Here is a 12,571-nt window from a genome sequence, read left to right on the forward strand (position 1 = left end):
GGCAGGTATTGCAATGTAATTCATGGAATATCTAAGTCTTGTTATTAAAGAGACAATATTTGCAAGTACAATTATGCTTTGTAAATAATCTACTATAAGAAAGACAAAGATCCAAGACAAATAAATGAGAATTTTGAAGACAAAAAGAAGAACAAAAAAGCTAATGACAAAAAGAGGTTTCTAATAAGTGGTACTATCAATAATATGGAAGAGCTTATATCATTCTTTAATCTATGAGTATATTCTGGATGAATAACAAATACTACTGGTTCCTTTGTAATGAACTGAGGCTGCAGGCTGTATTTCATTTACCAGACTTTAATGAAACATAAAAGAAGTATGTATGTCAATGAGCTCAAACACATGCACACACATGCATAACCATACACTCAAACATTTGCTACAGAGATGGATATGTATTTTTCAGCATGTAACTTCTCTATGCACCTGGCTATAGCAAATTGTAAGTGTCTGCATATTCATTGACCATCCTCTTGTTCTTAGATGGTTTCCCTTTCTCTTTCATTTCTAACTGAGTAAGCTTAGTCACTGTTTGGCCAGTAGAATATGGTGGGATTGATTTGGCAGTTTCTAGTTTTATGGGCTCTACGAAATTTGCAGCTTCCACTTTTTGTCTCTTGCAAGACTCTTATATAGAAGCCCTGGACACAAAACAGTGGTATCAAGTTCATCTGTTTGGAGACTACAGGCTGTGGAAGCCCTGCAAATCCCAGCCTCCTAGTGTCTCCCACAAAGCAGCAAATATATAAACTAAAGCTTCTGGGATCCTCCAAATGTAGCCCATCTACAAACTGAATGCCAGCAAAAGACATCACTTGACATAATTTGGAGCAGAGGAACCTCCCACCCAGAGCTAAAGAATACCTCTTGTCTAAATCACAAAACATTATAAGATAATTAAACAGTTGTTTCAATCATTGATATTTTGTAACAGTTTGTAACTTGGCACTAAAAAATGTTAAACAGAGGCATTGCAACCAAGATTTTAAGATATATGCAAAAGGAAGTCAAAGGAACAGAGGCAGAGAATCTTTTTTTTTTTAAAGATTATTTATTTATTTATTTTACAGGTAGAGTTACAGACAGTGAGAGGGAAAGACAGAGAGAAAAGTCTTCCTTCTGTTGGTTCACCCCCTAAATGGCCGCTACGGCCGGAGCTACGCCGATCCGAAGCCAGGAGCCAGATGCTTCCTCCTGGTCTCGCACGCGGGTGCAGGCACCCAAGCACTTGGGCCATCCTCCACTGCTTTCCCCGGGCCATAGCAGAGAGCTGGACTGGAGGAGGAGCAGCCGGGACTAGAACCCAGCACCCATATGGGATTCTGGCGACACAGGCGGAGGATTAACCAAGTGAGCCACGGCGCCGGCCCTGAGGCAGAGAATCTTAAACAGTTTACTAGCTGAAGCTTGTTTTACAAAGAATGTTCCAGGAAATTGTATGTTGTAATCTGAGGAGGGCAGACTGCAAGAAACCAGTCTGAGTTAGTTGTAAGCGTACCATATGTGAAAATATATGTTGTTAACTAGGAAGGACTTTACTGCTCCTCCTCTTCTGCATCCTAGATGTGAATTGCAAGCAGGAGGGGCCCTCTGTCCACTCAGCCCCTTTTCTGCACCCTGGACAATTCCCTAGTGCTTGTGATAAAAGCCTAGCCCTTGTCAGCGAGATGGTTTCTTTAGGGAAATAGACCTTCTTACTGTGTCCTTTATTTGCCACAAGTAAATAAAGTTCCCCTTTGAGCAACTTCTGCTTGAAGATGATTATGCAGGGACTCCCCAAGCAGATGGACCCCTGTACCCTCTTAACAGAATTTCTTTACTTTTCCAATTACTCATTTTCTGCATAACATTTATACACTATGATATTCCTTTACTTATTTATTATCACTTTTGTCCTAAAGAACATATACTTGGTAAAAGCTAAGACTATATGATGTGCTTACTTGTGTATACCAGCCCCTAGTACAAGGATTGGCAAATAAAACACTTAAAATATTTATTACATCGTTGCATTCAATAAATGGTATCATATTTTGGCTAATGCTATCAGAAGCCATCTGTGCATTTATTGTGAGAAAGATAAGTAACTAGGGGAGAATCTGGGGTCTGACTAAGTCAAACTACTGCTGGACAGCTCCTTGTCAACTCAAGCCAAACAGCTGTTGATAGCTGCCTTGCAGACCCACAGGGGTCGATGATTGACAGCTCCAGGTGATTTGTGTTTTGACAGCCCTGGCCAACTAACCACAGGACAGCTGCTGCCAGACCTATGACAGCATGACCCATCCTGTATGACAAGTATCTTTTTGTGCATCATCCAAGCTTCCCTTTCTGTGTGTACATGCAAGCCTGTATCCCATGTACCAGCAAGCCTCCCCCACCCAACACACACACTTCCCAACTAGTGGAAACTACAACGACCACGATGCTGCAAACTTGTAATCAGCACCAGCTGGAAATGTCCAACATAGTTGCAGGATGTGTGCCTCTGATGACCTTTTAGGTCATTATAATGCCATTATGATAAAATTACTCTTGGAATCACACCCACTATCATTAAGCACCTAACACCAGGACCATGATGGTTCTTATATTTTCTATTTTTTTTTAACAGGCAGAGTGGACAGTGAGAGAGAGACAGAGAGACAGAGAGAAAGGTCTTCCTTTGCCGTTGGTTCACCCTCCAATGGTCGCAGCGGCTGGCGCGCTGCGGCCGGCACACTGCGCTGATCCGATGGCGGGAGCCAGGTACTTCTCCTGGTCTCCCATGGGGTGCAGGGACCAAGCACTTGGGCCATCCTCCACTGCACTCCCTGGCCACAGCAGAGAGCTGGCCTGGAAGATGGGCAACCGGGACAGAATCCGGCGCCCTGACCGGGACTAGAACCCGGTGTGCCGGCGCCGAAAGGCGGAGGATTAGCCTAGTGAGACGCGGCACTGGCGGTTCTCATATTTTCTACAAAGAGCATACAAGTGGGCAGTGCTGTAGCTCCACCACAAACTCCGCCCTCCTCCCTGAATATTCAGTTTGGCATTATCATAACATCACCACCTATACTTCTAGAAGGGAAGCCTAACCTTGTTGAAGAGACTTTATATTGAAAGGGGGCTTTTTCACTATTGGATGGTTTTCCTTGAAAAGAGTTTTTTCTTGGGTCCTTTTTGCATTTTCAGATGCTTGGTCATATATCAATTCTTTCTTGAGTTTGCACTCTGGTTTTGCTTTGAATACACATCTTTATGGCTCTACCTTTTAATTCTTTCACATGCTGGAGTGAAGAACCTACAATAAGCTTAGCTGGGAGCCCTAGAGCCCACAATGAGCTAAATATACTTATAAATTAACTAATGAGGAGTCTTTTATTTGTTCATGAAAGTATCAAGAGATAACACTTCAACCCTGTCAGAATGGTTTATTATCTAAAAGATAGAGAGTAACAAATACTAGCAAGAGAAAGGGGAATTCTTACACTCTGTTGATGAGAATGTAATTTAGTGCATTTTTATTTGTTTCCCCTGTGTTTGTTCATTCAAAAAGGTAATCATATTTATTATGTAGCTTGTGATACTTCAAAAGAAATCAGAGGTTTAAGGAAATGACTAATGGGAGAAAGAAATAGAACAGAAAATATGACTCATACTTTTCTTGGATTATCAGAATAAATTGTTTCCAACTCAAAGAGTGCTATGATTGATTATCTAAAGCTTCAGAATTCAGTCATCTTAAAGGATAGCTTTGAACTGAGTTCAACCCTCATAAAAATCAGTTTTATCATTCTATCAGTCCTGTACAACACACAGCAAGCATGTTTTATTTCCTCAAAAAATGTTATTCTGGGGCCTGTGTGGTGGCATAGGAGGCAAAGCTACAGCCTGCAATGCCTGCATCACATGAGTGCTGGATTGTGTTCCAGATGCCTCGCTTCATATATTGCTCCTGGGAATGACCTGAGAAAAGCAAAGCAGAAGATGAACCAAGTATATGAGCCCTTGCTATTCACATGGGAGACCTGAAAGAAGCTCCTGGCTCCTGGCTTCAGTCTGGCCCAGCTCTGGCCTTGGCAGCCATCTGGGCAGTGAATCAGCAGATGTAAGATTCTCTCTCTCTCTCTCTCTCTCTCTCTCTCTGTCTGTCTCCCTTCATCTTTCTCTGAAACTCTGACTTTCAAATAAATAAATAAATCTTTAAAATGTAATTTCAAGCAACAAAATGATACTGGAGGCAAAATAACAAGACAAAATACAAATGCATGGGCATAGACTTTATTATCAAATACAAATTGACATGTTTTTAAATTAGTCTAAGAGTTATTCAATGTAAGACTTGTAAGAAAGCAATATAACATTTTTAAAATTATTTATTTGAAAGGTAGAGTGACAGAGCAGAACACACACACACACACACACACAGAAAGAGAGAGAGAGAGAGAGAGGGAGAGAGAAAGGGAGAGAGAGGTCTTCTATCTGCTGGTTCACTCCCCAATTGGCTGCAATGGCCACAGCTGCACTGATCTGAAGCCAGGAGCCAGGAGCTTCTTCTGGGTCTCCTACGTGGGATCAGGGGCCCAAGGACTTGGGCCATCTTCTGCTGCTTTCTCAGGCCATAACAAAGAGCTGGATCGGAAGTGAAACAGCTGGGACTGGAACTGGCGCCCATATGGAATGCCGGCCCTGCAGGCGATGTCTTTACCTGCTACGCCAAAGCGTTGGCCCAAGCAATTAAAGTTTAATCTCTAATTTCTTCATTTATAAAATGCCAGTGACAATTTCATATACTTTATTGTCTTACAGAGAGGGTTACATGAATCAATATAGTTAAAATTTCTAGCACATGGTGTAATTATAAATGTTAGTTAATATTATTAATGTTCAAAATAAAAAAATAATTATCTGAAATTATTTCATATTTAGTCATTTGGATTTTTAATCATTGAAATTACTTAGTAATGAAAAGAAAGAGCAAAAAATTGTTTAATGGTTTTAGATACACTAATTAAACTGGTAACTAATTATTGCTAGAACATATATAGGATGTAAAGAAATCAATTTTCAAATTTAAGTCTACCTAATTATAAATTTATTATTAGTCAATAATTGATGTTTTTCTCAAACCAGTAATATTATCATTTGTGTTTTTACATATAAACTTTTTATTTACAAAATTATTTAGGAGCAATGACATAGATAAATATTATTTGGAGGATTTCCTTTAAAAATGTGCATTCTAAATATTTCGTCTAATTTTAGCAATATTTTTTAAAATGCATCAAATGATTTTATGATATTTCCATTTCAAATGCTTTTTTCATACTTTCAACTACTTTTCATAAGTATTTTGTTGGTTGGGATCTACTTGTTGATGCTAATCCTTGATTCTATCAAGGTTTTACCAGACAGATCCTTAGGACATGTTTAATGATCTCAACTACTAGGCTGAATTTTTAAAAATTATATATATTTATTTTCTTTTTATTTTAAAGGCAGAGACAGAGAAAGATCGATCAATCAATTTCCCATCCATAAGTTCACTCCTCAAATTCTCACAACAGTCAGGGCTGGGCCAGGTGACACCAGGAGCCTGAAACTTCATCTGGGTCTTCCACGTGTGTTGCAGGGATACAAGCATTTGAGCCATGCGCTGCTGCCTCCCAGGCTGCACATTGGCCAGATGCTGGATAGGTAGTATAGGAAACAATACTTGAACTAAGCACTCTAAGATGCAATGCAGGCATCTCAAGTGGTGACAAAACCATTGTATCGAACACCCACTCCCTCTATTTATTTATCTGTGATGTATTTATGTGTGATGCTTGATTATGTACAGGCATTTATTTTTCATCCCCATGCATATTCTAATTATTATGTGTAGGGAAATCATTCATTGCCTATATATTAAGGTAAAACATGATAATATTTCTGTAAAGTATGTACTTCATCTATAAATCAAAATAAATTTGGTAAATCCAAAATTCAGGCTGAAATTACAAGGTGGTATGTGCTTTGTTTATGAATTAAGTTAGTGATTATTTCATGAACTGAAGATAAAATGAATCACTGATTTCCGGACATTAGTTACCATTAATTAATTTCTAAAATAACAGTGATAGTGAAGAGAAGAACATTTGCATGCACCGAGTACTATACATTGTGCATTCTTTTTATATGAGAAAATATGCTAGACAATTACAAATAATAAAGTATGAAAATATGCTAGACAATTAACTTTACAAATAAGAAAATATGCTAGACAATTAACCTACTCAGGATTATAGTTTCAAAGTTGAGACTTTCCTAAAATATGTAGATTGAAACCCAGAGTAATGAGTGATTGATTCAATGGTAGATCATAACAATAATTGTGAATACTACATCTCCAATCGATTTACTCCTCTCTTTAAAATAAATATCAATATGATTGTTTTGAGAAAAATATATAATTAATAATAAAGTTTTAATTTTCCTTAATTCCTTACTTAATTCCATTCTAGATCCACTAGTAACTTAGACCTGAGTGCTGATGCAGAAGACTCCAACTATGCAGACTGGGCTTCATTTAAAATCATCACTTCAAATAAGAAGTAGCCCTCAGCATATCACTCCTACTTGATTTGCTTGCTTTTCTGCAGACTGGGTCACATTATCTCTTCTTGAAAACCCCAACTCAGCTCTCTTGCTCACACTCCTATGTTGAATTCTTTTTTTTTTTTTTTTTTTTTTTTTTTTTTTGACAGGCAGAGTTAGACAGTGAGAGAGAGAGACAGAGAGAAAGGTCTTCCTTTTCCGTTGGTTTACCCTGCAATGGCTGCTGTGGCCGGCGCACCATGCTGATCTGAAGCCAGGAGCCAGGTGCTTCTCCTGGTCTCCCATGCGGGTGCAGGGCCCAAAGACCTGGGCCATCCTCCACTGCCCTCCCGGGCCACAGCAGAGAGCTGGACTGGAAGAGGAGCCACCGGGACAGAATCCAGCGCCCCGATCAGGACTAGAACCCTGTGTGCCGGCGCCGCAGGTGGAAGATTAGCCTATTGAGCCGCAGCACAGGCCCTATGTTGAATTCTTACTATTCTCCTACTGACGTATATGTTAAACCACCTTACTTGTGCCTATTTACTTCTTCCTATTTACCTACATAAATTAGAGGCAGTGAGAAAAGAGAGGCAGATAAGTAGAGACAGGGAGTGTTCCCATCTGCTGGTTCATTTCCTATTTGTCCACAAGAATCCCAGGGAGGGTAAAAAACTAGAAGTCAGTAGTTTAGTCATTCTGCATTAACAGAAGTCTGTTTTGAGAAGTCAGAGGCAGGAAATGACATGGGGCACTCCAATATGGGATGCAAGTGTCCGGGCAAGGATCTTAACCAGTAGACTAAATATGCACATCCTCCTCTCTCTCGCTCTCTCTCTCTTCCTCTCTCCATCTCTCTCTGTCTTTTCCAGTTTGGTAATTGTCATACTGCCCATGCTCTTCCCTAGGAGTAATCCCTCTTCCCTAATAGATTATTCACTTTATTATACAAACATAACATAGCTCATGTTTAAAAGGAATAGAACTTTGACCTCTAATTCTACTGCACAGTCCTCCTTTTCTCATTTTCTTTATAGCAAAATTCCCCCATTTTGCTTGTATTTCTTGATGTTTCTTTAACATTATTACCATTATATTTTTACTTTTCTCCTTAGTCTCTTTCATTCCTTAGAAACTATTTATCATTGTTGCATGACCTGTCATGTTTCTAAATTTAATTCTCAGGCCTCTTGCTCTAATTCAGCATCATTCAATAATTTTTAAAAAAAAATTTATTCAATGCATTGCTTCACTTATATTTGGAGATACTATATTGCCCAGTTTTCTTCCTGCTTTACTAAATACTATTTCTCATTTTCCTTTTAGTTTTCTCAATTCCTACAAGTACCTGCTAGGATGTCTCAGATCATACATATCCTCATCCTTCTGTACTTGTCAGTACACTCTATTAAAAGGGATCATGAAATGACAAGGCTTTAAAATAATCTTTAATGAAGAGGCAGATGTTTGGTACATGTTTTGATGCCATTTGGGATGTCTTCATCCCTTATCAGCGTCCCTGGGTTTGAGTTCCAATTCTGTCTCCAATCCATATTCCTGATGGTGCACACCTTTGAAGGCAGCAGATGATAGTTCAAGTACTTGGGACCCACAGTGAGTTCCTGGCTTTGGCTTTGGCCTGGCTCAGTCCTTGCATTTGTGTTTCAAATTGGTAGATAGGAGATATTTCTGTCTCTCTGTCTCTTGTTCTCTTTCTCATTTTCCTTCTTTCTGTCTCTATCCTATCCTATTCCATCCCTCCATCCCTCCTTCTCTATCTGCCTTTCAAATAAATAATTTTTTTTTTTTAAATCCACCTCATGGAGACATGACTCACAAATTCAGATCTAAGCTTAAACTAATCAATTGATGTCAATATTTGTATTTCAACAGCTTCTGTAGGATTTTTTTTTTTGGGGGGGGAGATAGGTAGAGTTATAGACAGTGAGAGAGAAAGACAGAGAGAAAGGTCTTCATCCGTTGGTTCACTACCCAAAGGGGACTACGTCTGGAGCTGCTCTGATCCGAAGCCAGGAGCCAGGTGCTTTTTCCTGGTCTCCCATGCGAGTGCAGGGCCCAAGCACTTGGGCCATTCTCCACTGCTTTCCTGGGCCACCAAAGAGAGCTGGAATGGAAGAGGAGCAACCGGGACTAGAACCCGGTGCCCATATGGGATGCCAGCACCTCAGGAGGAAGATTAACCAAGTGAGCCACGGTGACGGCCCCTGTAGGATGTTTTTTAAGGACAGTCTTTTATGATACACCCACCAGGTCATCAGAAGAACTGATTTCATATTTCAAAGAGAAATGCTGTCTGAAGTCTCTCTTAGGTATTAATTACGTGTCCATTTTTCCAAATGTTTAGTGGAAAACAATGACAGCAACAATAAAATACTTGAGTCCTTTTTGCGATATGCTGTTTATCCTCTCTCAACTTGTCCAAAATATGGCAACATCTAACTTCCTTAACCACTAACATCCTAGACCTAATAAACATAGTCATTAGTCAGGACTACTATATTAACTTATTAACTGATCTCCTAACCAGTAACATTGATTTATTTCCTATCCCCTACTTATATATTGAATATATTTATATTATTGACTATAGGGCTCTTTAGAGTATGGAAACTACCTATGACTTCTTCTATCAGTTTTACCAGATACATTATACACCCGCATCCTTTCCTTCTTTCTGCTTCTCAAATATTCAAAGCATTTTCTAGTCTCAACATTTGCATGTGGCATTCCCTTTGCCCAAGAAAACATTGCTTCAGATCTTCCATGACTTGCAACTTCATATTATTCAGATCTAAGTTCAAATGTTACCTACTCTCACTGATTCTCACCACCACATTCCTCTTCTTCCAACATCACTCTACTCATATTTATTTTTTCATAGCTCTATCACTTACTACATAATGTTCTTACTTGTTCACTGCTAGTCCAGTCCCGTGTAAAAGAATTTTCATGAAATTAGTTTGTTCAATAATTAGTTACGAGTGTCTTGAACTGTGGGTAGTAATGAAAACAAATAGATTATGAATTAATGTATAAGCTTAGCCATTATTTCAATCTTATTTTAATCATGTTTTAATGGTAAAGTCAAATGGAATAAATGCTACCCACACATATTTCCAATATCTGCTTAAAATATAAGTATAAAAACAAAGAATCATAGAAACATGTTCAAGACTATCAATACCAAGTAGTTTAAAAAGTAAATAGGTATTTGTATGCTAAAATTATCTCCACTTGAAGATCTTGAGTTGAGGAAATAAGCCACAATTTAATGAAAAGGTAATAAGCTAGCTCAAAATATTTTTTTGAAATTGAACAAACATCATTTGTTGTTTTCTATTACAAGAACTGTTTACATTGTTTTAAAATGGAGATAGAATGACTCAAACATATGTCATTTCTTATTAGTAAATGAGATAAAATCTCCTCATAGTCAGAGTATATTTATCTTATTTTCTAGATATGTTAAGCTCACTTCTGAGCTTAACTTACATCCTGAAACATGAGGTTTCAAATGAATAAAAATGCTTTTATTCTTCCAAGTTAACCTGTTAGGTAATAGAGATAGTAGATTGTAGTAACAAAAAATCCTTTCAACTTGAACTATATCATTTACTTTGTTTGCTGATGAGATAACATTTACACAACATTGTGTGCCTAAATGTGTATTTCTATTTAAATCAAATTCATCTCCAGAGTTTATGTGTATAGTGAAGGAATGAAATTGAATTCTGTTAGAGAACTAAAATCAGTTACCATTTATTTCAAGCAAAGAGGTAATCAACATGCTTGACTGGAGAAGCTATTCAAGAATTGAGATTTTCTAAACTGTTTTTGCACAAACATTCTAAAACATAAGATATTAGGAAATCTACTAAACTAATTTTGGAGGAAAGGTGTATTATACACAGTTTATGACTATGGGTCTTACATGCCTCATATAATCCTATTAAGAAAGGAGTTTTAGAAAAATATAAAATAAATAAAAATCAGAACAAATGTGCATTATATTGTCATAATTTAATCTGTTGTTTTTTTCAGCATTTTCATCTTAGAAAATACAGATAGGTTGGCACTACTCCATAGAGTTCAAATTGCACGCTCTAATCCTTGTAGCTGGTAAACCTCCCCAAAGACAGACTTTTTCTGTTACCCAACAGCACATATTATGTTAGCAATCCTGTAGAGAAATACTTTCTTCAATGAAAATAAAAGTTATGAAACAAAATTAGACTTACATCGTTTACCCTTCCAGTTCCTTTTAGAATAGCATATTGGATTGATTACTGATGTTATCTGATTGTTTCTCTGAAATCCTAAAATGACCGAAAAACTGTGATTTCTTTAGCTTTTTTAATAGGAATTAGTTTCTCACTATGAACTTACCTTAATTGGTGATGAGTATATATGCCAAAATTATTAAATCCCAGTTTAATTTGATGTGAATAACTAGATAGATAGACAGACAGACAGACATAGACATATACGGTTTCATAGCATGGTTAGGAATCTGTTTATAGCAGCTCAATTCACAGTAGCTAAAATATCAAATCAACCCAGATACCATCAACTGATGACTGAGTAAAGAAAATCTGGTGGGAACCATTGCTGTCACGAGGCATGTAAAGCCACTACCTGGAGTGCCTTCATTCCTTATGGGCACCAGTTGGAGTCCTGTCTGTACCACTTACGATTCACCTTCCTGCTAACATGCCTGGAAGGCGGTGGAAGATGGCACTAGTGCTTGGGACCCTGCATCCATGTTGGAGACCCAAAGGAAACTCTCAGCTCCTGGCTGCAGACTGGCCCAGCTCTGGAGCTGTGGTCATTCAGGGAGTGAACCAGTGGACGGAAGTATGCTTGCTCTCTCTCTCTCTCTCTCTCTCTCGCTTGCTATCCCTCTCTTTCTATGACTCTGCCTTTCAAGTAAGTAAATAAATCTTTTTAAAAAACAGACAAAACAATCAAAAAATCTGATATATATGTATGACAGAATACTAACTACCCAGCCATAAAGAATAATGAAATCCTGTCTTTCACAACAAAATAGATGTAACTGGAGACCATCATGTTTAGTGAAATTAGCCAGTCTCAAAAAGACAAATATCAGATATGTTATAGTTAATATACAATACAAAAAAGTACAAGAATTAAACTGACATCTTGTGATTTGAATATGCACTTGAGTCTCTCTTGTTGCCAGAAGTATCAGGAAACATGAATAAAAGGGAATTCTGGACCTGTAGACTAGTCTAATCGGGTGCCCAGTTTGTTCTAAAGATTGCTTTAACGTTAGTTAAAAGTTACTAATTGCAACAATTTGCCAAATGAAAATCCAATCGTGGGGCAGGCCTATAGCACAATGGCTAAGATGGTGCTTAGGACACCCCTATAAGATATCATAATGCCTTGGTTTGAGTTCTGGCTCAGCTCCCAGCTTGATGCTAATGTGCACTCTGAGAATATAGTGAATACGCAAAAAAATAGGTACATGTATTTGTTACTGATACATTACATAATATATTATACTCATAAATACAACCACTAATCTTACTCTCCTCCATAAAATTATAAAACTTCTGTAACAAAGCAATAAATGAAAAAATAAATGAATGTCTTTAATACACACAATAGTCAAATATACCATGGCTTAAGCAGTAACTTTATGCATTTCATAGGAACATCTTGCTTTTACATAAAATCACTAAAATGTGAAGATTCTAAAATAAAAACTTAAATATACTGCATCCTACACTTCAAACAAACACAAGGTAATTTTCACCATATCACAACTCTAAAACATCCTGTTACAAAGAAAATGAATGATTGTAAAAAGAAAATGGAAGAACAAAAAAACTGGATTTTTAAAAATATATAAAAAGTTCATATATGTGAATATCGTGATGAGATCAGTATTTTTTGTTGGCATGAATAATATTATATCAAGATCAGTTGCAGGGCTGGTGCT

This window comes from Oryctolagus cuniculus, chromosome 6 (assembly GCF_964237555.1).
Source record: "Oryctolagus cuniculus chromosome 6, mOryCun1.1, whole genome shotgun sequence".
Classification (NCBI taxonomy): domain Eukaryota; kingdom Metazoa; phylum Chordata; class Mammalia; order Lagomorpha; family Leporidae; genus Oryctolagus; species Oryctolagus cuniculus.